Source organism: Merops nubicus, unplaced genomic scaffold (assembly GCF_000691845.1).
Source record: "Merops nubicus isolate BGI_N331 unplaced genomic scaffold, ASM69184v1 scaffold13710, whole genome shotgun sequence".
Lineage (NCBI taxonomy): Eukaryota > Metazoa > Chordata > Aves > Coraciiformes > Meropidae > Merops > Merops nubicus.
The window spans coordinates 5,497-10,825 of record NW_008583646.1 but is presented as its reverse complement, the minus strand read 5'-3'; the positions used below and the strand labels follow the sequence as shown (position 1 = coordinate 10,825).

Below are 5,329 nucleotides of genomic sequence, written 5' to 3'. Positions count from 1 at the left end.
AAGGGAAGGGAAGGGAAGGGAAGGGAAGGGAAGGGAAGGGAAGGGAAAGGGAAGGAAAGGGAAGGAAAGGGAAGGAAAGGGAAGGAAAGGGAAGGAAAGGGAAGGAAAGGAAAGGAAAGGAAAGGAAAGGAAAGGAAAGGAAAGGAAAGGAAAGGAAAGGAAAGGAAAGGCAAGGCTTATTCCCAGGACAATGCACGTAAAGACATTTTTGATTGCTGTTTGAGATTTGGGTCAAAAATTGTTTTGAGTTTTTTTTCTGCGTTTAAGGCATGCTTACCCTTACCTGAAACACTGAATTTCAGTAAACTCTTTAAGAACTTTGTACAATGGAAGAACAGTATGAATAGCAAACAAAAGACAAGAAGCAGTAACAACTATTCCATGCAAATGCAAGATATTACCAACTTTCTTCAACAGAACTATTAGTTCATGGGACAATGGAACCTCCTTTATCACATAAAACATTTGTTCATTATGTGAAACTGCACTACAGAATTAGAATTAATGAGAATGTTAACCTTTTAATTTCATGTGGTTTTCAAATTTTAATGCAATGAATTTTAAAGCCAACAAATCAGAAAAACCCTTCAATCTCTAGTAAGGGTGCTGTGTGCTCCGTTATCTGTGTGCCACTTGCAGACTCACTTGTGTCTGAGAAGTACCAGAAAGAATAAATACTAAATCGTAAGTAGTAGCATAGAAATGCATATACAAAATAGTAAAAAAAAATGTAAATGAAAAAGTAGAAGTAATTTTTGACCACTCTGTTGTTGAGAATACTTTTAACATCTCCTGAAATAAAGTCAAAGGGCAAAGCTGGACACACAGTATGACTCTTAGACCACATCATCAGAACTATGACACACCCAAAACACTAAGGACCATGCCCTGCTCCAACTGGAGTCCGTATCCAAACTCAAAAAATTCACCTCCAGTAGATCAGGACACCAGTGACTGTGTCTTACAATTAAATGCACCTTTCCTTCTTTATATCTAAATTTTTTCCCAGGTGTTATTATTGGTATAAGCCATTTACCAATTTTATCTCATTTTATTTACTACTTTGGAAAGTAAACTGGTTTACCAATATTTAAATACTGTTAAATTAATACTTTATATTACCCCTGCTTAATCACTTACTACTGTGCAACACCAACCCTTTTCCTAGACATCTATTTGGTAGTAGTAAGCTACACTGAGAACAAGGAAAGCAACAATACTTGGCCTGAGGTTGCAAGATTTTTCTCAATAGTAGTGTCAATTTAAGCAGCTCCAGGTGGGGGGGAAAAAAAAAAAAGGTAGAGGAAAAAAATTAGCCTGGCACAGTGCATGTGAGAAATAACACCTCCTCAGATTAAAGTTATTACTTAATGTCTGTGATCAGCATCTTTTGAGTACTGCTTAGGTTACCAAGGCTATGCATTGTTTATGGCTTTTTACATAGACATTTAATATTCTCCCCTTAAACGAGACCTTTATAGAGACTAACAGTTTCAAAGGTATAAAATCTCTGTCTGAATCTGATACTTTGTATGGACATTTTAATGGTCATTTGCATTTTCTTTCATTCTGAAAAAGGAGAAAGGGAAAAAAAAAAACCAAAACAAACTATCAATGAGTTTATCAGCTGGATGGGAAAGAAATCAACCCACTGAAGTTAGTGACTGTGCCTGCAGAGTCATGTATGAGCTCCATGCTGAGCCCTGAAGTCCTGATCATTAGGTAGGCAAGTCTGGCTATGTGTCACCTATAGGCCTGTCTGAGCCTGAGGGGTGACCCAGCTCTTTCCATCACCAAAGAGGGGTGGCAGTAGGCTTAAGAGGTGCCATGTGCCAAATAAATGGGAGGCCAGATGAGCCACATTCTTGAGCATACATAGTTTACATCTGCCCTGTAAGGCAAGGACTGACATGAAGAAATTTTTCAAGATGTTTCAAACTACCTGACAACAGCTGGTTAACTATGTTTGACTTTAATTACTGCACTCAATTTTGACAGACTTTCACACTAGGCCAAGTCCTGCACAAGCACCACTAAGCCAGGCTTTTATTCATACTGAGTTATCCGAATGATCACAGCAATAATCTATACACTCAATTCCAAATAGTTTACAAATATCTAACACCAGGAACTCTGATTATGAGTAGGTAATTTGGTATTGTTTCGGTAAACCAGAAATAAATCAATTTCAATTTGCACAATTTCCAAGTGCAATAGAAATTCTCCATTTTAAAAGACTGGGAAACCTTCAGGTAGCCATAACAATAGTGTGCAACTTACAAGCAGGAAGAAATTCATGGATAAAATTAAGAATACTAATTGGAAAACAAGGAAAGTTTAAAACATACTTTTAATACTGTACCTTTCACTTAATGCACCTTAAAGTTCATCCCTTTGTTTCTTCCTTTCTGTGAGTAATTATTCGTGAAGAAATAAATTAAAACATCCTGTTTGGTTCCTTAATGTCATCGAAGACAGAATATTACTTTTTCTATTGTAAACAAAATTCCCAGAAACCTGTTCTGCTGTCTAAACTGCACTCAAATATACTGTACTAGATGGATCTGGAATAGTACCATCTTAGTTTGCAAAATAAGCATTGTATTTGCGTTCCAGGGTCCCAAGGGAATTGGTAGATCCAGTTGCTAAGCTGCTGTCAATCATATTTGAAAAGTCAGATCAAGTCTCCAGTGACTGGAAAAAAGCTAATATCACATCCATTTTTAATAAGGGTAAGAAGTAGGACCCTGTAAACTACCAACTGGTCAGACTCACATCAGTGTCCAGTAAGGCTGTGGAACAGCCCCTCCTGGAAGTCATGCTGAAACATATGGATGACAGAGAGGTGATTAGAGGCAAATAACATGGCTCCAAAAGGGGCAACTCATGCCCAGCTAATCAAGTGGTCTATGACAGAGTGACAATAGCTACGGATGTCACCTACTTCAATTGCTGTAAGGCCTTTGGCACAATCCTACACACCATCCTTGCCTCTCATCTGTTGCCTAGAGAAGTGGCGGATATCGATACCCACCACTGACGACTGTATTGGGATTAAGTGGTAAGGTAGTGCTGGAGGAGCGGGTGTGCAGAGGTGGCTTCTGTGAGAACACCCAAGGGCCTGCCCCACTGTGGGAGAGCCAGTTCCAGCCAGCTCCAAGATCCATCTGCTGCTGGCCAAAGCTGAGCTCATCAGCGATGTCTGTAGTGCCTCAGAGAATATACTCATGAAAGGATGAAAAACATCGTGTTAAGCGCAGCTGAGAGAGAGGTGTGAGCAAATGTGGGAGAAAACAACTCTACAGACATTGAAGTCAGCAAGGATTGAGAGGGAGAAGATGGTGCAGATACTGAAGCAGAATCCCTGCAGCCTGTGATGAAGACTATCAGGGAGCAGATTCCCACCCTGCACCCCATGGAGGTTGAAGCAAGCGGATGTGAAGGAATTTGCAGCCTGTACAGAGCCTGTACTGGAGCAGGCTCCTGGCAGGAACTGTGGCCTATGGAGAGGAGCCCATGCAGGAGCAGGATTTCTCTGACAAGACCCGTGCGGGACCAATGCTGAAGCAGTCTGTTCCTGAGAGACTACATCCCATGGAAAGAACCTACACTGCAGCAATCCATGAAGAACTACAGCCTGTAGGGAGGACTCACGTTGGAGAAGTTTTTGGCGGGCTGTGTCCCATGGGTAGGACCCCATGCTGCAGCCAGGGAACAGCGTGAGAAGGAAGGAGGGTCAGAGACAATGTATGATGAACCAAATGCAACTCTCATTCCCACAGTCTCCCTGTGTTTATCGCGGTGACGAGACAGAGAATTTAGGAGTGAAGCTGAGCCTGGGAAGAAGAGAGGGCTGGAAGAAGGTGTTTCTAGATTTGTTCTTGTTTCTCATTATCCTATGCTGTTTGATTGGCAATAAATTAAATTAATAACCCCAGATCAGGTCTATTTTGCCCATTATGGTAATTGGCGAGTGATCCCATGTCCTTGACTGACGAGATTTTTGCCATATTTTTCTCCCCATCTTCTTGATGAAGGGGCACCTAGTGCCCAGCCAAAGTCAAGCCACTACAATGGGGCTTTGAGCAACCTGATCTAGGGAAGATGTCCCTGCCCATGGCATGGGGGTTGGAACTTGATAACCTTTGTAGGTCCATTCCAACCAAACCCATACTATGAGTTTATGATATTGTAGAAGTGTACAGTTTGATTTTCTTATGTACAAGTGCAATGTAAATATTAAAAGACAAATAAACAAACAAACATATCTATTTGCTTTTAAAACAAACTTCTGTCTATTTTTTGTGTCTATTACATTGTGGTCACTTCAGCTGAAATGGTCTACGAGGATATGGACTATATATAGTGGCTTTCTAACGCATGTACACTTACAAGGGTATCAGTTTAACAGCTTTCTTGCTGCCATGACTTCTAGTCGGTACTTTTCCGCACTGGATTAGAAACAGAGGGCTAACAGGAACAACATAAATTGCTAACTCTGACGCTGTGCAGCTGCTCTTTCCACAGCAGGCTAATGATAAAATGTGAAGGTCAGGTACCTCTACACTGTATACGGTGAGATATGAGTACAGCGGTAGAATAACCATGAATTCTCTTGTTAATCTGGACTCTGGCAACAAATCATCTGCTCTCTTACCCACTAGAGCAGGAAGTAAACCTGCTACCTCTACAGTTTGTGCTGGTTTTTCACTCAAGGTCCAGTGACCAATGAAAGAACAGCCTATTAAAATAGGCAGCCTGATCTGCTCAGCGGAAAAGTGAGTAACCTAACCCACTAGTATGCAGCAACAGCCACAATGGGAGAGACACGGAGAGGTTACATCTATTATGTTTTACAGTTTTACAAAACTGAGTACAGAAACAGATACCAGGACATGATCTATCATGTAACAGTAATAAAAAGAAAGTTACCCAGAGTATGGTATTTGCTCAGGATTGGCTCATTGTCTTGTAATATTTTGAGCATTTGCCATATTCCTCTTTAATAAAATTTAACATTACAATAGGTTTTAAAAAAACTCTTCTCCAAAAGCAATCTGTCTGTGAATAAAGCATCTGGAATGTTTTAAAATGAGTCAAGTCCCAAATGCTAAAAGGAAAACCAGTCCCTCTGTAAAAAAACAAAAAAAACCCCAAAAAACCCAAACTATAAAATTATCAAAAACATGGAAGGAGATTGTGGCACACAACTTTTGATTTGAAAACTGAATTAATAAATTTTCTTATAGTGGATAGAATTTATGTATTCAAGTCCATTATTAATCAGACATTCAACACATTAGCAACTGTATTACACAAAAAGCAGAAA

The 5,329-nt window shown here is 40.1% G+C and overlaps 1 protein-coding gene across 1 annotated transcript in view; it reads right to left on the bottom strand.

The window, feature by feature from the left end:
• SNCAIP (synuclein, alpha interacting protein) overlaps nt 1–5,329 on the bottom strand; it is a 50,696-nt gene that overhangs the window by 44,569 nt on the left and 798 nt on the right. The window lies entirely within an intron of this gene.